The sequence below is a fragment of the Neopelma chrysocephalum genome, unplaced genomic scaffold (genome assembly GCF_003984885.1).
Source record: "Neopelma chrysocephalum unplaced genomic scaffold, ASM398488v2 Primary Assembly neopelma1_135, whole genome shotgun sequence".
Lineage (NCBI taxonomy): Eukaryota > Metazoa > Chordata > Aves > Passeriformes > Pipridae > Neopelma > Neopelma chrysocephalum.
In genome coordinates, this window is record NW_020897797.1 from 457040 (window position 1) to 484955 (window position 27916).

The 27916-nt window shown below is 43.4% G+C and overlaps 1 protein-coding gene across 11 annotated transcripts in view; it reads left to right on the forward strand.

The window, feature by feature from the left end:
- The first annotated feature begins 8705 nt into the window (after window positions 1–8705).
- The window catches only part of DAB1 (DAB1, reelin adaptor protein), a 437418-nt gene continuing 418207 nt past the window's right edge, over window positions 8706–27916 (forward strand). For 9 of the 11 annotated variants that reach the window (XR_003536774.1, XM_027698929.1, XM_027698940.1 and 6 more), the window contains exon 1: window positions 9233–9321. The gene's annotated coding sequence lies outside the window, so the exon portion shown is untranslated. Of the gene's footprint in view, window positions 8858–9232; window positions 9322–9565; window positions 9663–27916 lie in introns of those variants that run through there. The other 2 variants (XM_027698930.1, XM_027698931.1) reach the window with 2 other exon arrangements.

Sequence of the window (27916 nt, forward strand, 5' to 3'; positions counted from 1 at the left end):
TGTGGCCCAAGGTACCATCCCATGGGAGCGGCAGGGCTGTGGGGGCTGGCCCTGAAATGTATTTAAATAACTCTGAAACAGCAGAGATGGCATGGGAAAGTCTCTGCTTGGGTTGGATGGAAGGAGCAGGACAAGCAAGTGGCAGAGCTGGAGTTCAGTGCAAGATTCTGGTCTGGGAGCCACTGTGCAACATGTGCAGTGGGACAACCTGGGAAACCTTCTTCCAACCCACAAATACACACAATGCCTAGAAACCTATTTCATACCATTTCTTGCAAGTATTGTTTGATATACAGCTTGTCTCCAACTAGGGTTCACATTTATAAAAGGGGCTCATGCCTGAAATTATCAAGAAAAAGAGTTACAGTGCATTCTAATTTAACTATATAAATAACTTAAATTATTTATAAGGGCTGCTTCAAATCTCTGTTCTGAAGAATCTTTACAGACTGCATGTGATTTTGTATTAACACAGAGGGGACATTAAGTACTTGTTTCTAATTTTTTTTTATTTCGGAAAACATAAAGAAGTCAGTAATTGGCTCTTTAATAGTGCTGAAACTTGATTTTTAACCTTATTTCAAAGTATGTTTGAATATGGAGAGTAATTCAAAAATTCTGGTGAGCAGCAGTTTTAGTAGCTGCCATAGCAACCAGCATCCAAGCCCTTTCTCCCCACTGGGGGCTAGAAAACCCTGGAAAGGACATGATCTACAGGTATTTTGATCGAGTTTTGCAAACACTGCTCCCACTGGGACAAGTTCCTAGGAGAGAACTCCATTTTAATCCCAGTTTTAACCTGGAAATCAGGGAGGTGTCATTCATCAAGTGATGGCAGCATTAACTGAGAATAGGAGGGAAACTTTGAAAAATGAAATGTTATACAGATTTTAATGCAATTTGTGTTTGTGATCCCCATAAGTTCTAGTATCTTGTAGTTTAGTTTTAGTCTTGTCTGTGCATTTTCCTGTTGTTTGGAAGCCAAGAAATAAGGAGCCTTATCTTACTAATGCTGCCACTGCCATGTTGCTCTGTCCTTATGATAATGCAGGGGAGGACTAAGAGCAGAGCTCTGAACAAGCCACATTTTGGAAAGAGGATTTTGAGATGAGCCTCTGCTTCTGGGACCTCTGAACTTCTTGGGCTGCTGGAAGCCAAACAGGACTGAATTTCAGAGCTGTCTTTATCTTAACAATAAAGCAAATCAGAACTTTAGATCTTAATTAACATTTCCACATTTAGAATTACTTTTGTGGACACACTAGAGCTGATTGTCACTGAAAGTTTCCTCGAAGAAGTTAAATTAATCTGATAAATCGATGTGGCCAATGCAGATAAGTCTTGTGGAGCATTTTCAAGCTGTACCAGGATCTGTCAAAAAGAGTAATGAACATCAGATTTCCAAAAGCACACATTTTGGAGGAAGGGAGGAGTAAGATAAATGACACACAGAAACTTCACTAATTTGCATGCTGGGTAACATGAGGCTGCAAATGTGAAATTAAACTGGGTTGGCAGAAGCAAACTTGAAGACAATAATGGAAAATGCTGAAGCTGCTTTGACTGACAACTCCAGAAGCAGATGGCAAAGAAGGGGAAGTGATGTATGGGAGCAGTGGTGTGACATTTGTGCTCCTTCAGATGTATCCAGCTCAATAACAATAATAATAATCTTGCTGTGAGTGAAATTCCATTCCCTGTCACATCCAAGCACGGAGCAGTACATCGAAGATCACTTGGTAGTAAACTTATCATAAAACTGAAGAATTGCAAAGGCCTCAGACTGTGGCTACTGCAGAAGATTACAAAGTGAGCAAACAGCCTTGCTCAGTGCTTGCAGCAAACACTGGAGGTTTCCAGGGAAGGTTCTTTCTGCTGTTGGGAAAGATTTTGCATCTTATTCTTGTTTAAGATCATCTTTTCACAGTGCCAAGACTCAGCTGAGTTTTGGGTGCCAGTGATACATGAGTGGAAATATGAGATAGTCAGAGTAGCTACTTTTATCAAAAAAGTGGAAGTGATTAATTCCCCCTGATAACAAAGGCACTATTTTACTCTCTTCGTGTGAAGTCAGAGAAGCAAACAGAAGAGGGTTATGTACACAGAGGTGTAAAAAGGAAAAAAGCCTACTCTGAAATTAAGAGGAAGAAAGAGGATATACCCAGAGCCAAGGAAAAAAGGGAATTGCAAGGTGTCAGAGGAAAGTTAGCATTGCCCTCCCAACAGGCTCCAGCTCAGAGGTTGTGTCCCTGACCTACCCTGGCGTCAAATGTCAGGTCAGACTGGCCTTTGCAATATTCTAATGAGCCTTTGTGACATTAAAGGATGGCAGAAAGGCTGGAAAGCACTTAACAGATTAACACAGGAGGCACCATGTGCCCACAGAGTGCTGGCCCTGGAGCATTTCTGGGACACTTTTACTGCAGTTTCCTCTGTTGTACCACATATCTTTCAGCTCCTGCCCACAGCTGCCTCCTCCATGATGGGCCTTAGGAGTGGTTATGTGATTAATGACAGATACACGTATTCAGCTGGGAAGATTTGTTTAATTTTTATTCTTTGTACATCTCAAGACCCCCTAAACTTCCAGCTTCTAGTTGAACTTGGAGCAGGGAGTATCAGAAATCTCAAAAGGGTTTTTAATGTAAAGACTTCTAGTTCAAAGCATTTGCTTTTGTACCAGATTTACATCCATAGTAAGGCTTTGGTAAGTCACCCCAACCAACTACGCCTATTGGCTTCTCGGACTATTCTGCTGATCTAGGATAATGTCGATAAAGAATTTTAGGGGAATCTTCATCGGTGTTGCACGGAGCAATTCACAGACTTTGAGCTGAAGGAGAAGAAACAGCATCCTCTGCAAGATGTGCTGCTGTTTCTCTCTTTGGAATTAGGGAACAAGGTATGAGAATAGGTAACTTGTTTACAAGCTTTTCTTCTCTTTCAACTCTCTGAGCAATTTATGTCACCTTTTTTCATGGGCGATGCTGAGACAGACTTTCCAGCTCGAGTTGAAAGATAAAATAACATGATGAAGGAGGTGGTGGGGGGGAAGTGTTCCAGTTTTCTTTAGTTCTGTACAATGATATAAAAAGTGGATTACGAACTAAAGTATTGACTCACAATTCTTCTGGCTGTTTTATACTTAAATCATAGACTTGTCAGGTGTTTGTTTGATACGGTTTAATTAATGCTTCCCTTATGTTGTGTTTGATTTTGATGTGTATGTGATAGATTCACACAACCTCAGGTGATCAAAAAGAGGCATTTGTCAGTGTCAGAGTCTGTGTTAAAGTCTCAGTTGCACACCCTGGATGAGGAAGGTGGGGATGGGTTATTAGGGAATGTGAATCAGCTATTAAGAAATCACTTACAGTAAATGAAGCCAATCCTGTTTTAATTAGGCTGCACGGAGAACTGGGATCAAGTGAGTTTGGCAAGTTAAGTCAAAGTGAGCACAACACGGCCCGGAATGCGACAGAGGGTTGTTCACAGCCTGTAGGTTTGCATTTGTTACTGAGGTTTTGCTCACTCTTCCAGTGCAAAATCCTCATTTGCAGCAATCACCAGCTGAAGGTCTTTGTTTTCAGTGAGACAATATTTGCAAAAACCTTTATTATTTGAGACAATCCAATAGGAAGGAAAGGAGATGGAGCATGTAATTGTTCTCGTAGGGCTGGTGGTGGGATCATGCAGAAGAAGTTAGGAAGGAAGCTCAGAAGTCTTTTAGTTGGGATTTGCTCACAGATGGAACTGGCAGTGACAGCAGACCAGGGATCAGCTTCAGCCAGCAATGACTCTTTTTCTCCTGTTTCCCTGGGTAACCTCCTTAATCACTGAGGATGTACAGTGATGTGTCACCTTCCGCTCCCAGCTCGCTCCAAGTGCCTTGTGATGTTTCAAGCATCCTCAATGCTCTTAATTTCCTTAAGTGTTAAGAAAAGTAATACCTGGTATCTCTAAGATAGTACTTGATGGGATAAAGTGCTTTGATAAGCTCTTAATTATAAGGATTCTTGTAATTTGTTGACTTCCCTTCCCAGCAATAGTGGGATGTTTCTAACACAAGGCCTTCTCAGCAGTGTCATTTGACATAATTCTGCTGATTTCATTAACTTTCACTGATTTTTTTGCAAGTCGATCACAATGATTGATTGACTGGGAAAATAGGTTTTATCATCCTTAGTCTCCAAATTGAATAGTTGTAGCAGTTGGATTACGTTAATCCTGGAGTATCCGCCGCTGGCTGATTTCCATTGCCGAGCAGAGCCACCCCCGCCTTGTCCCCCCTCAAATTAGGGGATTAAACCAAGAGGTGCTTAAGCTTAGCACTCATTTGACATGTGGTTATGCAAATTGTGAAGGAAACCAAGAGATTCTTGAAACTTAGCTTGAATATTGGGCATCTTCAACAGAAATAGCAACAGACAGTGAAACTAAGGCCCAGTTGCAGGAAATATCAGAGATCTGTGTAGGCCCGTGAGCGGGTGGAGGGGAACAGGTATGTTTTAAACAGGCAGGAGGCAGTAGCTTGTGTGATGTATACAAATATTAAATAAACTATATCATTTACATACAGACATGGTAGGTGAAAGATAGAACAAAATGCCTGGGTCGTCTACCACAGGCTACAAGGGAGACTCAGTGTGGGACTAAATAATGAATAAAATATCATCGCAATGATAATGTTATATTGTAAATAATTCCATTTGTTTACCCTACTGTGGCATTGAAGTTCATCTCCCTTGGAGACTTCTTTGACTTTTGATGCTGTTTTGCTTTGCATATGCTTGATTTTTTTTTCCCCCCCCTGCTTTCCACGGAACCTTCATAAAGGTTCAGGAACCGACAGGACTAAGTGAATAATTCACAGCAAATAATTCCTCGGCTGAATTTAGCATCTTCATTTCTGTAAAACAGCCCTACACACATTATGTATGTTTTGCACTAATTTATTGTTAAATCAGTTTTAAGCATGAATTCCCCTCAAGCCACCATCCTTCTATTTTTATGAATAGAATATAAATTCTAGCCTGGAAAGAGCTGGTTTTAGAAATTAGTTTATTTGTGACTGGAGAAATGTGTATTAGGTTTTTTTTCCTCAATAGCTGCAGTATTGCTACTGGTATAAATATGTCCAGACATAACGTTAGGCAATGTGAATCTCATTTTTAAGGTCATTTTTAAAATTCATTTAAACTATTGAAGTTTGATCTCTCAAATGCTTTGGAAAGGGAACACAAGGCAGTCACAAGAAATCTTCTGTTTTTTCCACTCGAGAAATCATATGAAGGAATATATTTTAAGGAAGAAACAGCGCAGTTACTATTAATATTTTTTACTTGACTTTTACCTTGGAGAGTAGTATTTTTTGGAGGTGACTGCTGCATAAAAGCACTAAGTTATTCTTTCAGTGGATGAAGGGTGTGAGTGTGTATATTGTAGATGTAGATCCAGATTAACATTTACTCCTGAATATTAATCCAAAGATTGGAGTTCAGTGTATGTAGTGGATTCTCCAGTGATGTAATGCATTTGATTGGGAAGTATCTCAGGACTCCCTTTTAACTCACTATGTGTATCTCTGCATGTACCTGTATGTATCTGAAAAATGCAAAGTCAAGCCACGCTACCTGATCCACTGCCAGACAGTGCCACTGGTCAAACAGCAGCTGCCCCACTTCACCTGTCTGGCAACGGGGCCAGACAATTACTGGGGGTAATGACACCTGTATTAATCTCCATGAGATCCATGGATGGCAAGTGCTAAAGTAAAAGTGTTGCAGTATAAAATTCAGAACATTTATCTCTGCACAGAGACTTGTGGTATTCTTTGGCATGCATTTGATTAAGTAACTCTGTCATGGCTAAAACAGAGATCTGAGGTTTCTTTTTTGTTTTTGTTTGTTTGGTTGGTTGGTTGGTTTTTTTCCTAATGAAGATGCATCTCCTGCCTGAGAAAGCCAGGAGTTTCCTAAAATCATAAAAAAGAAGGAAGAGATCCCCAAGCTGCAATGAAGGATGATGACAAGACAAACCAAAATATTTTTTCGGGCAGAGACAAAAGTTTGTGAGCTGTTTGCATTGATTCTCACCTGGAAGTTCTGTGTTTGGAAGTTTTGAAGATTTAGGGGAGAACTGAAGTACGTCAGTGAAGGTGGGTTTGGTTTCCTCATGGGAATTTTGGACTGAGTAGTTGCTATGATCTGAGGCATTCTAAGACACCTGATGGGGCTTTGAGCAACCTGATGTAGCGAGTGGCATCCCTGCCTATGGCAGGGGCTTGGAATGAGATGATCTTTAAGGTCTCTTCCAAACCAAACCATTCCGTGATTCTATGACTCTATGAAGCAGTGTACTGACTGCAGCTCAGATATGAGGCCTTTGGAATTCCTGGCTCTGGAGCCCTTTCCATTGCACCGCAGGGGTATTTTGTTTCCAAACCCGTAATGATGAGACTTGTGTAAAGAACTGCTAATTTACTCTGCTTTGAATACACAAGCTGAAGTCTCCACATGCAGGGAGACCTCAATATCAATGTCAAGATGTGAAGGTAGAAGTAGTTTTTTGTTAATGTTTCATTCCTGTATGAAACTTTTTGAGTAACAATTAAATGAGAGCTCTGGGATGAGCTGAATAATGGTGAAACAAAAGTCCCCTCAGCGTGCTCCCTGCTTCCCTGTTATCTCAGAGCAGTGTCTGCTGTAGCTGCTGGGTAGTGTGGCAGGGAAATCTCCTCCTCATTTCCATTTCAAACTCTGCCTCTTCTGAGACGAGTATAATCAGTCCCTGACTGCAGTTGTGCACTGCAGCATCTTCGCTCCCGCTCCCTCTCCCGGGGCTTGCTCCCGTGCTTGCCCAGCTGTTTGTGGCACTCTGCTTCCCAGCTGACTCCGAGGCACTGGAGCTCCGACAGCTCTGTGGGAGCACTCCAGCACGCTCTTATTCAGAGGCACTTATGTGGCTTTTCTGCTCAGACATCTGTGTTTAAGGAATGGAAATTAATATCCCTTGCATATAGATCTCTTTCAGTGTGTCTCTTTGTGAGGAGGGGTTTGCAGAGAAGCGTTTGTGCATCGATGCTCTGGGTACAGACACACATGGTGATGCCCTTTCTGTGCAAGTCGAGGGTGTTCCCAAAGCTCAGGGTGTTAATCATACCAACAGCAAGCTATTCAACCCAACTGAGCATCCTGCCTGTCTTTGGCAAGTATTTTTGCTAAACACAGGGAGGAATCTGTACTGGAGTTGGAACTAACCCCCATCTCTCACATCCTGCTTGGTACCCCAACCGCAAGCCCCCAACTGTGGCTTTATCCAATCGATATGTGAACCTGAAAGATTTTCTACCAAATTCCTCCCTCCAAAACCAGGCAAGAAGACATCAGGAAGAAAACTGCTGGGGTCTCGAAGTCAGAGACACCATAATTTAACACCAGAAGGATGCAGGGCTTGAGATTTGACCTATATTTTTGCCAATACAACTGTGAGTTGTATTCCTCACAGAGATGTGGTGGGTGGGAGCAGATTGGTCTGACAGACTGCACGTTCAGTGCTGTTTTGTAGGTCTGGTTCTTCCTCCCATCCTCACCCAACCCCCAGGAAAGAGATAGAATGGAAGGAACTCAACATAAGAAGTGCAATAAGGGTACATCTCAATCACATAATCAATAGGGTGTTTGACAGCTTTATTCATCTTTTATCACCCGTGATTTAAGGATAACAAAATGTCTGAGGCAGCCATTGCCAAACAGCCCCAGGTTTGCATCAAAGAAGCCCATTAAGCAGGAAGAGCTGTTACTCCTGTAATAAATATGTGACACGGGAGAGCAGGTAAGAGATTGGGGCCAGGGAAAGTGGTTTAGTCAAACGTGTCAGGTCACACTGACAAAAGGTTAACACCCTGTCATGTGGCACATGCTGGTAGTCACCAAATTTCACAACTATCAACACCCCCAGCAAGGCTCCCTCTCCCATGAGGTACAGTAACCACAGATGCCCTAATGATCTTACATATGAAGGAATATGTAAAGCAGCTTAAGTCTCATTCTCTAGCTATTACAAGCTTGATCTCCTAGAATTAGACAAACTTTAATCGCTGTCTCGCTGCTGTGGTTTGTGAGCTCACACATGAATTTCTTCCTTGCCAGGGATTAATTTTGCTGTTTGGTGACATCCCATTGAAGGAGTGGACAAGAAGAGCAAGAAATATATCTGTGCACAGGCGGTGCTTCTCCTTCCTCAGCACTGCCCAGTAGGCCAGTCCCTATCGACAGAGCTGGGTCAGGCCAGAGCTTCCCAGAGAAACACTCAACATCCACCTGTGAACAGCAAGGGAAGTTGGCTCTATTGTGGCTACAAGCTGTCACTCAAAAGTGTTTCTGCCTTCAAAGTCCATTTCCAAGCAGCAAGAGCAGACACCTTCCTGCACAGGGGAGACAGCAGCCAGGAAGGAAACCTCTTGTGGGACAACCAGGCAGAATCCCCAGGAAAAGAAGTCAGCATGGGAAGAAAGGGCGATGCCACATCCCACTGGGCCCAGAATGCTTCTTGGTGTCTACACTGGATCTGAGCGACCAACCTCCGCCGCCCAACCGCATTTGAGTCTTCCCAGCTGCTGCCTGTTGCCTGCTCACGGCTCGAGAGGGATGGTGCTGGGCGAGGGCTCGGGGGTCCCACGCCCCACGGGCAGCTTTTGGCTGCAGCCCTCTTTGCCACGGAGCCGGGAGTGATGGCCAGCGCAGCCCCGCTACCACCCCCCCTGCGCTGGGAGGACTTTCTTCAGCCGTCTCCCGAAGGAAGGAAGAGCAGAAGGAAGAGCCGGCAGCCGGGAGCGGTGAGAGGAGCCACAAGAGAGGTGCCGCCGGGGGTCGGTGGGGTTTGGGGAGAGCGCGGGCGGGCAGTGGGTTGGGAGCCGCGTCCCCGAGCACGGAGCGAGCGGAGGAGGAAGGAGGGAGACAGAGGGAGTTCGGGACCGGCGCTGCTGCCCGGGGGGGGCCGGGGCTGCCGGAGGGGGGGTTCCCGGCGGGCACCGCCCCCTGCCCGCGGGCCGGGCGGGGCGGGGGGGCTCCCGCTCCCCGCGATTGGGGGGATGCGGTAGCGCGGGGGCTGCAGGGGACCGGGGTGCAGGGGATCGGTGTGGGGGACCGGCGCCGCCACCGCGGGCCCGGAGCCGCCTCCGCCCTCGCAGGCTCCGCGCCAGCAGCGCGGCGCAGCCAGCCAGGGAGCGGGGCGCGCAGCCCGCCCGCCGCCTCGGGAGCAGCAGCAGGAGGAGGAGGAGGAGGATGAGCGGGGCGCTGCGGGGAGCGGCGCCGGCTGCAGGTAGGAGGAGGCGGCGGGATCCGCGGGGTGCGCGGGGGGAGCCGCCCGCCCGCCGCCACCGCCGTGCGCGGAGCGGGTCCCGGCAGCGCCCCGCGGAGCCGAGCGGAGTTGGGCGCAAAGTTTGTCCGCCGGGAGGGAGGCGCTGGCGCGGCGGAGCCGGCGAGGAGGCGGGGAGGGATGCCCGAGCAGCGCGGGGCCGCCTCGCTGCTGGCCGGGACGGGCGGGCGGGGATGCGAGCGGCAGGAACCGCGGTGCGGGGCCGTGCGGGAGGATTTAACACTTCCAGAGCCGCGCACAGCCAACTTAGAGCCGTACTGAGCATCTCCGTGCTGCGAATGAACGTGAGACACCGCTTCCTTTCTTATTTCTGTGTGTGTGTGTGACTCGATCAGGGTTTTCTCGCCATCCACCTCTGCGTGCCAGCCGGGAAGGAGCAACTTGAACCAGCTGTCCCTTCTCGGTTTAATATTTGCAGCCCGAATAAATATTTTGTTGCCCTTCTGCCTTTTTCTCAACGCCTTCTTGTAGTGGAGATGATTAATCAGTGAGGTTAGTGGCCAATTAGGCATAACCTTGTAGGAAAATAATTATGCCAGGATATATGGGTTTGACTAGTGATGTGTTACAGAATACACCCAGATCTTGGTAGCTGTTTCCCCATGTGTGCAAATTCAGGGTGTTCTCGATTTTGAGTGAAAAATCGAAGTGTAATGACAAATATGTTTTTACTTCCAGTGGAAGACTATTATTTTCCTTGCCAGTGAAATGTATAGCAGCTTTAAAGTAAAATGTGTGTGAGTGTGTGTGTGGATATAGAGAGGAGCTCTTTTTTTCCTGGTCAGTCACAAAATGTTTTTCTCCCTTTTTAAATATGGTCTTTCCAGTGCTGCTGGTTGCTTTGACTGTTTGGTTTGCAGAAATGAATTTCTTTTTGGTGCCCTCGGAGTCTCGTGAGAAGAAGTGCACTGCTGTGCCTTGTGAGGCTGGTCGTTTTAACTGATCTTGTTAAATAATGCTATTATTAAATGATGGCAAATGGAAGCAAATGTGTTTTTCATTGCCCACAAGTTGTGTTTCTGAGCTAAATTTCTTTTTATGGCTGAAGAGGCTCTTGCACTGCAGTATTACAATACAGCCATATTAAAAAGGTCCTTGGAGCAAATAACCCTCTAATGCTGCAGCTATGTTTTCAGTAGACTTCAGTAGTTCTTTGGGAAGTAATTATGTTGGATTTAAGGAATCTAGGCTGAATTGATTGTGCTTTTTTAATTGTGATGTTAAACTGCTTGTAGATATTCATGTAGGTGATAAATCTAACCCCAAAATCTAAAGAAGCCAAGCTCCAAACCCAAGGCTTTATTTTTAATGCAATAATTTGTCTTCTTTTTTTTTTTTCCTCCCCAACAGGTTCTTCTGGTATTATTTCTGTCTTTTTTTCTTTTTACTTCCTTCCTTCTTCCTTTAATTGACAGAGAGGTCTCCAGCTAGAATCTTTCCTTAACCAAGTAGAGTGCAGTAGTACATGATACCATCATTCTCTTCCATGTATGGTTTACTCTCTCTCTGATGCTGCAAGGAGTGAAGGCAAGGAAAACTAGAGATAAAAGGGAAGGAAGATTCCCGAGGCCGACGATTAAGGTTTATTCTGAGGAACCTCACCAGGTTTTATGTGGTTTCTTTGGGATGTAATGCTGAAAGTGTAGGTCAGCCGTCTCCTTCAGTGATCCTGGTGTGTACTTGGGAGGTGTGAAAAGCAGACATGGAACTAAGCTGCTTACCTCCTAATGTCAATATTTGGTGCTAAAAATTTAATTTTGAGCCAAAGACAAGCAGGTTCGTTCTTCTCTCTAACTGCAGCTCTTAATTACTGCTTTTTGTTTGCTCTAGTAAACAAACACATAGCTCTTAAAATTGAATTAAATGTATAAACTGCTTGAACCAGAGCCGGGAGAGAGAATAATTGTGTTTGTTTTAAATAATAAATAAAAAATTAAGCTGTCGCTCCAATGACTGGCTGATTACAGTCTTGGCCTGATCACTCAAGCAGTGCTCCAAGCAACTCTCCAAGCAAACTCTCTGTTTCCAGCCCCCTTTTCCTGGATTGGAGGCTGGAAGTGCTCGGGGTGACGTGTGGGCTGACGCCTGTTTGACTGACAGACACCTATTGCAGAGTAGCACCCAGTGCTCTGTGATTCTGCCCCTGGAATGATTTCCTCCAGAAACCTGACAGAGAATGAAAATGTTTACAGCCAGGTCTTGGAAGGGTTCTATAAGATGCAGAGAGAAGGGTAGGGAAATCCATCCATTTTTAGATCTCCCTAATCCCAAGCTTCTGTTCCTGTACTCATGCTAATTTTTTAGCAATTGCTGTGGTGGTGGCTATTTCAGAAAACATTTCCACTCCACATAGAGTAGTCTTACAAAGAAATTAAAGTGGGGAGGAAGGAGTGACTGAAGGAGACATCCTACACCAGTCTTTTTTTCAGGTTGTTCATGAAACTGAGGCCACTGATGAACAGTTGTGTGCTTTGAAATTAGATTTCAATGAGAGGACTAAGCTTTCCATCCTGTGCTTGCTGTAAGTGCCAGGTTATCTGGAACACTACTTATTGTAAAAATGTGACATCAGTGTTCTCCTAGTCAAGCCCATTTCTCCACTGTAGCAAAACCCATGGGAATAATTTCCCATGTGGATGTCAGGTACTGTGTGCAAAAGGAGCTGAGCTGGAGTCAAGACTGGTACCCAGAATGGCAGTACATGAGCAGCAGGGAATGTGAGTCAATCACTTCTGAGGATCAGCTCTCCCCTTACTGAACCTGCGTGTGTGCTGCAGATCAGGAACACGGTTTGTGCTTCTCTAACCATCTGACTCTGACATAAAATCCCTTTGCAGATCCATCTGTGCTCATCAGATGAGCCAAAGTCATGCTCGTGCCCGATATTCACAGTCTGGTACCAACCTTTAATTTTACTACTCAATTCCATACCCAAGCACTAGGAGTGTTTGCTGTTGAAGTAGGATGCTGTTGGAGGTCTTCCATCCCCTATTTCACACTTTGTGTAGGGAAGTAAGCATGATGTTGCAGCCAGCCCAGCCTGGAGCTGCCAGATAGGGATGCTTTCACAGTGACACCTCTCTATGAGGGGCAAAGGAGGAGGATTATGATACTGAGGAAGTACCAAAATGGATATATTCCCTGTGCTCCCCATTTATCTGCCTATAACTCCTCTCTTGGATCTTAAAGGATATCCTTCTGCTATCAGAACTCTAAAGAAGGGAGCAAGTGGCATGTTTGTGGTTTTATGCTTTACCAGAGATGTAAAAGCAGGCTGGAAGTGAAAACAAGCTGATATTAACTGCTGCTAAGAGCTCTTGGAAGAGGGAATGAGAAGTATTCTTTTGAGTAACCTGAATAGCAGGTGGAAATGACCCTATAGACAGTGTCTATAAAACAGCATGTTGGATAAAATGGTCCTATTACAGGAAGTGCAGAGGGCAAAAAACCTAAGCAGTCTTGACAATCGTTTTGGGATTGTTCTGCAAGAAAATCAAAGGCTTGTCAGTTTTTGTTTTTATGCACATAAATCACCTTTGCTCCTCCTGTTTCAAAAAATGCACTGGGTCAGGACTTTTCAGTTTGCCTCCACAATACTGTGAGTACTTCCAGTAGAATACACCTAACAAAAAACAGGAGATTCCTATTTCACAGCACTTTCATTTTTCATCAGTATGCCAAGTTAAAAAACCTCCAACTTCCCTTTAAAATAGCATGAAGATTGTGCAAGCCAGTTAAAAGGGAGGAGAATACATTCCGATATTCCTCTTTTTTATCCACAGATTGATGCATGCAACAGCCAACTCCTTTGATTCTTCCAACATTTAAACATGAGTGACTTAGTGGAAAAACACTGTGTGACTATTTACTCCTGTTTTAATGAAGCAGAGTTCTATTGAAGTCAAAGCAACTGCAGCTGCTTCCTTAGTCTGAGGATATGGCCCAGCAAAGGGCTTTTCTAATTGGCAGGAGGCTGGTTTGGTACCATTCCTTGCAGGGCAATATTTTAGAAAAAAAAATAAATCTGCCTAACATCAGAGGGATTTCTCATTTGAAAAGTTAAATGCTCCTCAGTGAGAGGTGAAGGTATTACTCCAGCTCAGAGAGTGTTTTGCCTGACTAATATATCCAAAATGTATGTTGGGATTGCCCAGCACTGATAATTCACGCACCTCTGGAGTGGAATACAGCAGCCATTCCGGGATGGAAACATTATGCAGGAGGGGTTTAGGGAAGAGAAATGAAGAAAAATTAATCCAATTGAAACTGCAAGGGGGATTTAGGAAGCAGAATGCAATTATCCGAGTTGGATATTGGCCAGGACATGTTAGTTAACATTTTTACTCTTGCAGGAATTATCATGGGATCTTTAATGACGATGAATGGTCAGGGCTGTATTTTACATCTCATTTGAAAGCCTGAGCTTTCATTTCTTCATGAGGATGAAGTGAATGCTTTGCCTTCCTTCAGGATGAGTTGCTTTAGTCAATCTGCTTTCCTCCCACAGGCTCAAGGCTCTCCGGGAACACCTGCCTTGAAATTCCACACGTCCAAGGGTTTTCTTCACCCTGAGCTGCTAAGTCGAAAGGAAATCCAGACACTCAGCATTGCACATCAAAGCCCAGTTCCAATTTACATGGGCTTCATATGGAGAAGTTCCCCTACAGTTTGAGCTGGCCATGGCATAGAATCACAGAATGGTTTGGGTTGGAAGGGGCCTTAAAGATCACCTGGTTCCAGTCCCACTGCCACGGGCATATTTACCTCCTTCCCTAAGCAGTAGTGTGCTGGTTTTCTCCCCTGTTTTATGAGGACTAATGGATGGAAGGATCATCTGCCAGCAGTAAACAGATGATAAAACTTACTGGAACTGGTGTTTCTGGAGAAAGGAGTTGGTGCATAAAATACTTTCTTCTCTATATTCCCAGTTTTCCTTGTAGCAATCTGAACTTGAATCTTTTCTGAAACAAACTAACAAAGGCGCCCTTCTTCACTGTAAAAAGTCATTGTCTGGCTACAAATGTGTTTTTGTATCAGTGCTTTTGGTATTCAGGCAAGGAAAGCCGTGGGATGGCAGTGTGCTTCTCCAGGGGAAAAGAGGCTTCAGGTTCTTTTGGAGGTTTAGGGATGGTGTGTCTGTTGTGGTTCAGTCAAATATGGTTGTGGGAACTTGGAGGATTCCTCTGTGTCTGCTGAGTTACCTTTTAATCTGTTTATCAAAGTGCTTGCAGACTGTCTTAGAGGTCATGAAGCACTAGCAGATGCTGGGAGATAAAATTAGATATACATCCAGACTTCACCCTTTAATTTTATTAACAAAAAGGACGATGTAGTAGTAGATACTTTATTTTTCTTTCCTACTGGAAGACCTGTCCTGAGATTTTGGTTTCCTGCAAGCTCAAACGTAAGTAGGCTGTGCTTCTAACCCACATATGCCACTGATACTCATGTGCAACACAGATAATTAAAAGATAACAGGGTTAATACTCTCCTTGTAGCAAAGATTTTTGCTATTTATATAGAAATTTTCCCCAAAACTCTCATGGTAACATCAATGTCATTAATTTAAAATACCATTTCAAAACCACTCAAAATATACATAATGTATAAAGTGATACATTTTGTGTCCAGGGACTTTTTTTTTATGTTTTCATGTGTTTGTGGACAGTTTGGATTGTTATGTGGTTTGTGGGAGGATGGATAAAGCCAATATCTACACCCATGTGTCCTGAATTTCTGGTTAAAAGTAAAGAACTGACTACTCCAACCTGTTACACAGTGTGATGGTGCTGTTTGTATAGAATTTGTGGGGTGTCACAGGGGCAGCTGTGAGTGCTGGGTAGAGTCTCATCATTCTGTTACTGTCAGATTTACTTCGACATACAGGTGGGTTTTAACTATGCTCATCTCCTCTTAGGATGTGAATCAAAATCCCAACTCCGAGCTTTCTAAGGTGTTCAGAATATGTGGAATATACTGTTAAGAGTCAAAAGGAATCGTCATTGCCATCCAAAAGCCTCAGAGGAAACCACTCTTCCTGATCTTTGTAAAATAACAATGGTTTTGGTCCAAGGCTTCTTAGATGTGTAAGGCTGGATTTTGTCCCTCATAAATAAAGTGAATGGGCTTAGGGACTTCCCATGTAAATAAAGTGCCCATTCCATCTGCCTCTGTGTGGCTTGACCCACAAAATAACAACAAATGCTTCCACTGCTTGAAAGAATTTGATGAATATGTTATGCTGGCCAGGTGTAAAGCTGTGATCTGTGACATTTCATGCCTCATGTGGGCATTGTGCTGTCATGTGGCACAGTGGGCTGCATTAATAGAGTCTTTGGGGATAAAGAGAGAGAGAATATGGACAGAAGCTGTTGTTAGGCAAAATAAATTATAGAGTAGCTCATCCAGTGTGAGAAGGATTGGGAGTGATGTAGTTTCAAACATCATTTTTTCTGTAATTGTGCTGTTTGAATTGTGACCTACTTTAATAACATTCTATCGTTTTTAATATTTCTTTATTCATTACATTTTATACACACTCAGGTGGTTTACTGCAAACTGTGTGGAAATTACAACGAAGGTCAAGTGCTCTTTGTGAGGATAACTTATTACTGAAAATATGAACTGTTGTCATTACTGTTTTCCAACATGAAATTTTATTTGTCTGGTGAATGAAGAGATGATGTCGGGCTTGTGTTAAAGTGTGTGATTACTGTCAATAGACCAAAGTCCCTCCAGTCACAGGTCTGAGATGTACATGATCACTGAACAAGTCTCACTTTCAATTGATTTATTTTTCCCTGCACTGCTAAGCTGGTACAGGCCCTTATCAGAAACATCTTTCAGATTAGGACTGGTTTATATAGATTTAACGTTTAAATGCCTCCAGTAAGCTGAAGCTAAACTGAGAATTGCAACTTTGGTATTGGAATAACCATGCTTACACTTGGCTTTGCAGCCTTTCAAATGAGCTTAGATTCATGCTTTAAATTATATTAGTTCAGTATTTTTCATGTGGAAAAGGCTTTGGTCCACAGGAGGTCTGTGTAGAGTTGGAGCAGAGCCTTAGTTAGGGTTGAGAGCAGGCTCTCTGTGGCTCATGATGGTGTCAGTTAAATCACAAGTGCTCCGCAGTGGTTTGCCATACAAACAAATTTCCAGCAGTGGCCCTGTGGTTAGTGGACATGTAACTGTGAATTGTGAGAGTTTGGAAAAATGTGTCCTGGGATCAGGACATTGCCTTCTCAAATCATAATTCTGCTTTGGTAGAGCATGTTTAGGACTTGGCTTAAAGCTGTGGAAATCCATACTGTTGGGAAAAAAAGGAAAGCCTTGCAGCATCCCTGCTATCTTTACAAAGCCTAACAGGCATGTTGGATACTAATGCATCATTTTTTACACATTATTGAAATAGAATAATTTTAGGTAAAGGTCAGCTGTTCATAGTGTCTCACATGTTTCAGTTTTTATTATGCATATTTGAGGTTCTTTGAGTAATCAAGTCTAGAAAGTGTAGAAAGAAAACAGGAGGGTTGCAGTGAATATTCACCCCTTTGGCTGTTGCAGCAGGTCAGGGGTTGAAGCATTACCAGCTTTCTCATTGCATTATCAAAATTCTCCTCTGCTGGTTTGATGTGGTGGACCTAAAGGTTTCCTGATCCAAAGCCAGAGAGATCTCAATTTAGAAGTCACGGGTATCTAATTTTCCTTCTGAACTACGTAATTTCTGTATAGTCATGTCTTCCAGGTATAATCTGGAAGAAAACTGGATTAATTAGGTAAGTATCCTGCTTTTAAAGGTTCTGGACTTCTCTGCTTAGGTTTGGATTAGACAAGTAGGTCAGGAAGGCAAGAACTGTTTTATAGATACAAAAATGAGAGATTTGTAGCTGTCTGTTTGCTGAGTGTCATAGAGCTACATTAGACAAAGCTTTCATGTCACCCCAGCATAAGAGAGGTAGTAGAACAGGAGAAGGTTAGCTCAGAAAAGGAAGCACTTCTGCTGAAGACTTAGTGAAACCACATGGAGAACTGAATAAGGAATTGTCTTTTCCATTTAATTAAGTGAAGGGTGTCATACAAAACAAGCAGGCAGCAGGCACAACAAGAGCTTCTGCAGGTGCCTTGAGATGCTGAGGGTCCTAAAAGCTAACACAGAACAAACAATCTTTTGGAAAACTTTGTGGTGGAACTGAGGACCCAGACAAGGGGCGGTGCTGCTTCTGGTGCAGACATGCCAAGCTCACAAATGTCTGGAGGCTGGAAATGTGTTGTGGTGAGTTATCACAATATGTGTCTGCGCTCGGGGACTGCCAAGGAGTCAAGGTTACTGCACACAGGGCCAGCTGGCCCTTTGCTGAGCCAGAAGGACTTTCTTACACGGAGGTAAGAACTCAGCCAAAAGCCAGAGTAGTTCAGCATCTCTTCTGCCCTGCTGTCATCTGGGTTTCTCTTGAGTTAAAGCTATTTGAGGATGGGAGATGGTAAAAGTTGTTTCTAAGAGACAGGTAGCAGTGCTGGAGAAAAGATGTTTTGTTCTAGCAAGGCACCCAGTGTGCAAAGGTGTAGAAAACTGACTTAATCTGTTGTGCGGATGATTTTGCTGTATTTTTAACCTGACTTTGGCTTAAGCCTGTTATTTCACTTGGAGATCCGTGCTCTGCCCTTGGTGTTTGACAGTGTAATGATCTGTCTGCTGGAGCTGCTTGTTCTTCTTCAATAGTTTTGTTGGATATATCTGTACCTGGCTCCACAGCTGTACAAAGCTTGCAAAGGGATCCAAAAGAATTTTAAATGCATATATTAAAAAAATGGTTTAGAAACCATTATATTGCACGTAGGTCACGTTTAAAGCTTTGTTCGAAGCTCATGGCATGGAAACTCCATTTTTATTGGAAGTGGAGAATCTTGGGTAATTGCTTGACTTCAGGTATTAGGGCTTAAGAAGAATGCTAAATATCAGGAGACTTGTGATAAAATCTTAAGCACTGTCTAAGCCACTGAAGGGCTGTCAGATTGTAATTAGGTTTGATCATTATCAGCTTGAGCCAGATTTGCACACAGGTTACTGAGACATGGAATGCCAGTGCACCGTTACCAATTCCTTGAGCAACTCAGTCCCCAATGGAACCCTTCCTTCATGATGGTGATATGGACTGATCAGGCATTTTTCTTCTTCCCTTTGTATTTTTTTCTCTATCCTTTACAGGTTAGTACAAGCTCAAGTTATCTAGTCCCTAGTCACAGGAGACCAGGCATTTCCCCCCATGTGGAGGAATGATCTGGGCTGAACATCGCTGGTGGTCCTGTGGGTTATGGTTTGCCCGATTCTTTCTAATTCTGGAGATCAAGGAATTACTTTTGATTCTAAATGGTTGTCTTTGAAATAGGTTGTTTTTCTGTGGAAATGCTTGTTTTTTTCTGTAACTTTCTGTATACAATTTTTGAAGAAATAAAATAATAATCTGGCAGTAAGAGTGTCACCTTATGCAGGGTCTTGGGGTACAATGACACTTGTTAGTGGGAGGACCCAGAGTAAGTTTATTAATAATTCTGATTATTGGAGACTCTGTTGCCTTCAGATTATCACTTCAAGTGCAAATGCACAATAAAGATTACACATGGCAACATTTAAAAAGCAAAGTTCAGATGCTGTAATTGTGCAATAGAGCCACTTGGAATTATTTAATAAAAGAGCCGCACAAAAAGGTTCCTCGCTCTAATTTCATTAATAATGTATTTTGCAGTTGGCTGGAGACATTTGGCTGGCGGCTTTTCTTCCACTGTGTTGTGGAACAAACCAGTAACCAACTAAGATTTCTTTATTGGAGCTATATTGTGTGTCCTGGCTGCTGAGAATTTCACATTGGCGAGGAAATCATAGAGCCCGGAAGTGCAAACTGGGGAATTGAATAGCGTTTTTTACCTGTCAGCAGGTGTGAACAGATTGGAACAGAGATGGCAGCAGTTGTGCTTTTCGAAGGAAAATGCCATGTCCATTGAAGCTAGCTAATGTGATGTGTATCCTGATTTATTTTCCCCTTTTATTGAAGAAGCAGAATGGACACACTCTCACTGGTGTGACAGACTTTCCCAAGAGCAGTTTATGCAGCACCAGCCTCTTCTACCAGTGAGATTTCTCTTCCTACCTCTACCTATTAGTTGCAAACATCATATTTTACCTTGCAAATGTCGTGTGCTGGCTCTGTGGTTCTGTTCACCTTTGCGTCTCCTGCAGCTCCCACACCTGATTGGGCTCCCAGCTCTGCAGTTGCTTGGATAACTCACTTTCTGCCTCATTTACTCCCCAATGGCTGCTGAACAACATTCCCTGAATTCAGGGCCAGCCCAACTTTGTGACTGGCTGCTGAGGATGCTGCAGTAGCACTGTGTTTAGTGACTTCTCTTTAAAGATGTTATAGCCGTGAGTCTCTGGAATTGTAAAGCTGAATTTCACTGGCTTCACCAGAAGGAGGGAATGAGCACTGGGGAGAAAATATAGCACTGAGGGTAATGTGAGGAATTGCAGGTAAGTGATTCAGCAGAGTGGAGCTGGTGCCAGGGGTGGTAAGTGTTGGGATATCACTCTGTGCTTTACTGAAGTAAAGCAGAAAGTTATGGTTGCCTGACCCATCCTGAACATCTCTTACCAGACAAAGCCATGTGTTGAGTCACTTGTGTGGTTGGTACTTAGCACTTGAAGTGCAGGGTTTTGGAGAGGTTTACATTTTTTTCACTGAGCTTAAGACCTCCTCTAGAGTAAACCTAAAGCAACTTGAGACCGCTGTCTGAGTTCTGACCTCTTTTCAGCATGATGCTCTCAGTAACATGGAACATGAGTCAGGGCTGTTCCCCATCAGTTGCTTTTCTCTGTGCAGTATTGTGTGTTCAGTCGTTAGTGGCTCAGAAGGGAGAGTTTTTAACTGATTCCCTTCTCACAGGTACATCTGCATCTTTGTGGGCCCTCACTGATTTGGTGATCACTGACTTCAAACCTGTGGGGAGATAAGCAAATGTGTGTGTGTGTGATTTTTTTTTCATTTCTTTTGTTAAGGTTCTGCTCAGTCAGAGCTGAATCTTTTTCACTGGAGGCTTGTATGGACAGATTGTGGCTTTTTTCCCTCATGTGTTTATTTCTAATATCTTTCTTCCATTATATTTAAGGCCCTTTTTAAAACTCTGGGTGTGTAGTTCCTGACTCTTTTGAAGTTCAGGGACAGCACTGTGACTGCCTACCTTGTGCCCTGTCTTAACCAAAAAACCCTTTTCATGTGCATATCTTACCTATTTTTTTAATCAATTTTCCCACCTAACTAAAAGTTCTTGGTTTGGTTTCAGAATCCCAATGTCTTAAGCATTGGAAAGTAGCTGGTATTTTTACCTGAAACATCCTATTAATACCATGCTAACAACAAAGGAGCAAAATGCTACCTAAACTCAAGTAATTCTGACTTAATTCCTAAGCTAATTGGGATAGCTAATAGAGTAAAATTGGGGCTGAGATGTGGCATTCATGTGCTTTGTTGTGTTCAGGTGATCATCTGATTTAAAATTGTAATGTTGGTTATCTTATAGGTGACATGTTATTTTAGATTGCAGTGCTGAAGTTGGATGGCTGCTTGTAATTGTGTTGGAGGATGGGAGAGACAGCAGAACTAGACAGTGATCCCGTTTTCTCGGTGTTTTTCTCTTGGAGGAGGCTGAATCTGCCTGCCTTGGCAACACTCCATAGCAGAGGAGCTTGCAGTGATGCTGCAGTTTTGTTGGTGCCACTGCAGACACAAAGGCTAAAACAAATCAAACTGAGCTGAGAGGAGCAGATGGGGCAAGTGAGAAGTTGGGAAATCATTCAAAGTGTTAGACACCGAACGATTTCAATTTTCCCGAGACAAGTGGGTGCTGTGGCACAACATGGCTCTTCCTGACACTCAACACACGTGTGACAATTTTGGAATAAAAGCTGCATCAGGTGTTCTCTTTCCAAATTTCCCTGCCGGAGGGAGAGGGTTTGCGTTTGGCAAGGATAACTGTACAGGGGGTGGGGCAGTGGGAACAAGATTATCATGAATCCTTTCAGGTGTTTTGTTGACCACTCTGAGCAGGATGTGTATAACAAATGAGCCAAGTTCCTCCTTTGGAGGCAAAATTGGAATATTTAGGGATATCACAAAGCTATTAGAGTAAAAGAAATCGGACAGAGGTACTACTTTCTTTTAAAAATGTTGTTTTGATTTTAATGTTCTCCTTAAAGGATATGATTTCCCCCAGAGGGTGGGAATAACCAAAAGAATAAACCCCTCACTTTGATAACTATGAATGTTGGAAATTCAGGTGTCTTCCTGTGTGCAAAACCCAAGTAACAGCCTTGAAGATGGGAAAAAGTCTCCCAGCCTTTTCAGTCCTTAGTGATGGTTCTGCCTTGTCCTAGGAGTGATTATTTTGGGTGCTGCATTAATAGAATCTCAGGCAAGGCTGTCACTATGGCCTGAGCTTAGTGTTTCCCCTGCTTATATTGTTTATAAAACTTCAGTGCCAAAAGGTGTAGAGTGTGGGGAAACTTGTAATTTTGAGGTGGAATGCCAAGATCTGAACTTGCATGAGCTGGTAGGATCAGCTGGGCTGTACTCCATCAATAATGAATCCACAGGAATTCCTTGGAATGTGTGACCTGTATTCCTCTGTAACATTGTTCTTCTTTTAAGATTCCCCTCTAAGGGGTTTGGTTTTTTTTAAAGGTAGGGAAATGAGATACAAAGAATTTTGTTCCCACCCGGTTATTGCAGCCTAGACACAATTTTGCAGTATTTTTTGTTTGTAACTGCATAAATAGCCCGTAGATAATTCCTGCTTTAAATGCTGTGGGGCACTGAAAAGTTGGGCTTAGGAAAAATGTGTATGATAAGGCATAGTTCCAGTAGAAAGAAAAGGAACTTAAAAAGCATTTGAATTCTTTCCATCCACCCTACAAAGAAGAAAATTGGTTTGCAGGAAATATAGGTCGTGGCACTGTTCTGGCATCTTGATGTTGCTGTTTTGTAAGTACACTGGATTGCTGGCAGCACAATTTGGGACTCCCATTATAGCTGCTCTTTGCTGTCAGACTTAAAGGCCAGTTAATATCCCATATCTGATCTAATGCACTGCTCCTCACACAAAGAAAATTTAAAAGGTCCTGTGAGTTTGGTGGGTTTTTTGTTTTTTTTTTTTTTAAATAAGTTACCGAAAGCCGATTTGGAGACTCTTCCTGCTGTTGCATGCAAAAGTCAGTAACTTCAGTGAGGACCCAAGGATCAGGGATGCTCCATAAATGGGGCAGTGAAGTGAAATTCTTCTCTTCTTCCCTCTCCATGGTTTAAACACAAAAGAAAAGGAAACCTTGTGTTGCTGTTCCATGGGTTTTACAGATACAGGTTTATTACTGGAGAAAAGCCTTGGCTTTTTGAACATAGCCTTTGATTATGAGATTAATCTAATTTATTTGTGTTAGAAAAGGTATTAAAGGCAGCTGTAGTCTGTGATCTAGGTTGTCTGGTTTGGGTTTTTTATCAATATAATACTTTGTGGATTAGTCTAACTTCACTATTTCCTACTCCAATGGGAATGTGGGGTCCATTGAAGTACATGTCACTGGGACACCCAAGCTGTTGACCAATTGCTATTTGAGTCAACTGACTTGGATGACATCTAGAAGACCAAGGGTAGGTGCCTGAGTTCCTGGGAAACATAGGTAGGGAATAAAGAGAATACAGTTTTGTGGGAAAGGCACTGCATGGGATCCATAATTGTCATGGTTTTGAAAAGGCCCAAAATCCAATTCTGATTCCTAGCCCCCCTCCCACATCTCAACCCCATGTGAGATGGGTTTTCCAGACAAAAACACGAGACTCAATATGGGGGAAGGAATATATTACAAAGACTATACACATAAATAATAAATACTATAATACATTGCATACAATCTTAACTCTATATCTATCTCTACCATGACAGTAATATTTACAATGGGCCCAATCTCTTCTCCCTCCAAATAAAAGTCCAGGAGAGAAGAAGAAGAAAAGACCCCTTCCAGTCTCTGTCAGCAGCAGGCTCTCTCTAGGCAGCAGGCTCTCTTCTTCTCTTCCAGGCAGCAGAAGCAGTTGCTGGCTCTCTGCCAGCACACACGAGGGGGTCTCCAAGCCCCTCGGCCCTCCGTCTTCAAACGGGGGTCTTTCCGTGGACTACGTAACCCCAGACAAGGTCGTTCTACCACGGTCATATCACGAAGCACGGGGGTCTTCGTGACAGTCTGGTATCTTCAGGGGAAATCAAGCCCCTGTGCAGAGCTCCCATGCTCTGCCTCAAAGATGGCTGCCAGCTTCTCTGAAGCTGGAGCAGGGGGGGGCCAAGGTCACCCCCCACACACACACATTCCTTCGGCCGTCCTGGCTTATCTCTCAGGAGGCCATGAGCTTCCTAGCTCCTCTCAGCAGTGCATACTGCACTTTAGGACTCCTCTCAGTCCACCACCCCCTCCTCTTTCTCAGAGGGGTCTCTAGTGAGTTTGGGGGTTTTGGTTTGTCCAGTTCTTACCCTCCGAAATTCTCTTCCTGCTGCTAGCTCGGGTCTCTTGTCTTGCTTTCTGCTGCTGGCTCTTTTAGTTTCCTCAGACAGCTCTCTGTCTGCTCTAGTTGCATACCGGCATCTGCTGCTTCTCTTGGTTCTTATCAGTTGGCTCTTTGCCACTGCTCTTCGGACACTGCTGTTCTGCTGCTGCTCTGTCGCTGCTCCCAGCGTCTCCCACTTCTGCTTACAGGGGAGAAAACTCCCCCAGCTCCTAGCCACAGGCACTCAGTCCAGCTAACACTGTTCCAAGTCCCTGCAGCCCCCCAACTGGGGGCTGGGGGGGCAGAGGCCCCCAAGGGGCCGGAGCCCCTTCTCCTCGTGGCCTCTACAACATGGCCACCTCTTCTTCTCACAACAAGTACTACTGCTTCTCTTCCGGTCTCCAGAGATATGTTTATATTTTGCAGGAGCACTGATTGGTCAAGCCCCAAGGGTCACCACCCCCTGGGGGTTATCACTTTCTTAGTTTCAGGGGGAAAACCTGGTTCAAACCACTACAACACTGAAGATGTGTTGAAGACATCTCACAGGGAGTGCTTTCAAGCAACTGTCATTAAAATCCTATGTTCTTATAGATATCATGTTTTTGAGGGTGTTTCAGCATCATGAGGATAGTAAAGATATTCTTTTTCAGATTTAAAAAAAGCCAAAAGTAATACCTTTAAAAATGCATTTATTTTTCTTATTTTTTATATAAACATGCAAACCTGAGCAAGCAGAAAGCCCTAGGAGTTGTGTGTATCTGATTGAAATGCATAGATTCTTATATGTAAATTATTATTGCATGCAGTTGCATGAAAAAATGGAAGAGCTGGGTTTAGGACCCCTTGAAAATAATCTATTTCTGTTAGACATGCATATAATTTAGATATATGCTTGTCTACGCAGTGTATAATTTTTCAGTGGCTCTTTCAGAGGTAATTGTGGAAGGCGAAATGTGCTGTGTGAATGTGGTACTTCACATTGTAGAATGCTGCCATGAGAAAATGTATGATTAGTCTGCAAATAATCTCTTCAAAGGCCCCATTACAATCCTGAACTCTCAGATGGCTTGGGTAGTCTTTGCTATCGCTTTGGAGGGACTGAGAATGTTAAAACCATTTACATGTATTGTCACAAAATAATTTTATGGGGTTGATCCTGCCTGACACGGTGCTTCACGCCATGATGGAAAATTCATAAATGTTTGCTTCAATTTGATGCTCAAGAAGCACTTAAAAGCGCTCATTTCTGTAAGAGTTATCTTCTCTCTTTAGATCCAATTCATAGATTATGGTCAAGTGTTCATTTTTATGGTATTTACAAGAAATCAGTAGTGCCAGCTTGCTCATAACACCCTCCCTCTCCCCCCACTCGCTGCCCAGATCCCTCCTTGCAGCCTCAGGGAACAAAGGGAGCTGAGATTCTGAGCCATGCTCAGATCTGATTTAATAATGCATTTTCCTGTGGGAAACTTGTGAGAGGCTGAGTTGTTTGTGGTCAAAGAGTCTAAGGTTATGTCCATTATGCTAAAGACAAGAGTGGTGGTTAAAAAGTTTTTGAGCTGTCTAAATATTTTAATTTGGGATGAAGTCTTGTATTTGCCAGCTGTGTGTGTGTCCATGCCCTTCCACCTGCTCAGCCCACAGATCCCTAGGGATGGTCTTCACTCAGATTTCTCATTCCCTTAGTGGTAAAGCATCCCACCTTTCTCTTTGCATGGACTGGGAGTTTATCAGGCAGTCTGCTCTGGGCATGGCACTCTTGGAAGAAGCTTGGATTCATGTGGAAATCTCTCTATTCATCAATTCATCAAACAGAGGGTTGAGCTGTCCCTTAAAGCATTAGCTGCAGAATCTTAAGCCTGTTTGTGGAAAAGTATGCTATTGGATCCTGGATTAACTGCAGGTGTAGTGGGGGGAGTGAAACCTGTTCAGGGTTTGTACAGAAAGTATCCAAGTCTAGATAAAACACAGATCAACAACATGCCAGTATGTGTGTCCTGTCGAAACTGAAACATGACCTCATGCTTCCAGACTGGAGATGACTCCTAAACATGTCACAGTACTAGTGATGCCTCAGGATTAACGTGGAATTGCTAGAATTGGATCAGGAGTGTTCTGTACTGGGTAACTTGACTTTCGTAATTGGTCATGTGTGATTATTCTGGATAACAGCATGTAATGTTGGGATGGTGGGTAAGGATTTGGAAAAGAGATCACTGTCTGAGACTGGCCCCAACTCCTAATCTGTGATGTCAGCTTTGCTTTTCCTCAGAGAATTTGTCTGTGGTTGTCTTGCTTCCCTCCAAAATGGAATTGGGGGTTTACAGTTGCCCTTTAGGAAGGATATTTCCTCCTAGACTGTTCTACACTTTGGTTGGCTGTTTTGGTCTACCATCACTAGTAAGGCTTTTTTTTCACAGATCACTTAGGATTACATGACAGATTAAGTGAGAAAGAAAACGTGTGGGGTGTTGGTGGCTTAGTCCTGAATGCAGACCTGACAAACCATGTGTTCTGAATTGAGCTAATTGGGAATCCAAAGCACCTGTTCATCCACTTGCAGTTAGAAGAATCACCCTTGTTTTATTCCTGCTTTTGTTGCCTGGGGTAAGCAATGGTGACTTGCTCTCATGTGGTATGTTCTCCTTTATAAGAGATATTTTAGTGACTTCGGAAGTGGGAGGAAGACCAGCTGGCTGTAAAAGAGGTATGTAGGATTCAGTCTCCTCCTACAGTTGCTTTTGGTATTGGTTATGCTTGCTCAGGTAACACATTTGTTTTATTCTGCTCTTTTGTGGCTTGGCCTTTGTGTTCTTCATGAAGGAATCATGCAGCTTGGGCAGCACAGGGCACACACCAGTGCTGGTTATATCCCAAATGCTCCGTGCTGAGGGAAGGTAACAGGAAAGGTTGTGGTGAGAGAGCTCTGAGGAGCAAAGCATGTCACACATCATCAGACTGCAGAGGTGTGGAGATGACACGTTGATTCTGTTACTCAGTGCCCTCTGGGTGCCTGTGACCAGGTGATGACACTGATTTTTCACAGAACTTCAGTTGCCTTTCACAAGTTCACAATAATTTATCAGCCTACAGTGCACCTACAGTGAGTGGTTCTTTTTGAACCTCAGTTTGTGTTCTGTGGAATTAACGGTTTAAAAGGTGTGTCCACAATACATTAAATAGCTACATTGGTTTGGGAATTCAAATTTCCTTCAGACTGTTTGGTTACCATAGCAAGCATAGCAGGAAATGTTTGCTGAATATTGGGATTTTATTTGTTGAGATACACTAGAAATGCTCATAATCTGAGTTATTCTACAATAGAATTAATGGAGCCAGCAGAACAACCTTAACCAAGACTTACCAGTGCCCCCTGTTTTCAGGTAGTGGTCAGAAGAGTCTTATTCTTTGAAATAATAAGTCTGCTTATTTCTGTTTAGAATAATAGGTAATTCCTTGGACAAACCAATGGAAGCAAACAGTGTGTTTGAGGGGACACAGGCAGCGAGCAGGAATGATTTCAGCTGAGGAGCCTGTTCAGTTCCTGAGGCAGCTTTCAGGCAGTGCATTGGCTACAACAACCATTTTCTGCATCTTGTAATGTTTTTCTAGTGTGAATTTGTGTGTTGGATTAAAAACCTGGTACTAAGTGAAAAAAAAAGAGTAAATATAAAAGAGGTGGGAAGGATCCTGTATGAAGAAGATTCCCTTTCTTTCCTGGGAGTCTGACTGATGGTAGCAGTGCCAGGAAAAACTGATTCAGGGATCCTCGAGGTAAATGAACCTGCTGGACAAAGTCTAGGCAGGGACATCAAACCCTGGGTAGGTGTATCTATGAAACCTGTTGTTGTCTGTTTTCCCATGATGTGTCCTCAGCAATTTTCAGTCACCAATTTTCACTCCTCATACAGAAACCAGTTTTGGTCAACAGACCCCTGTTCATTCTTGCCTAT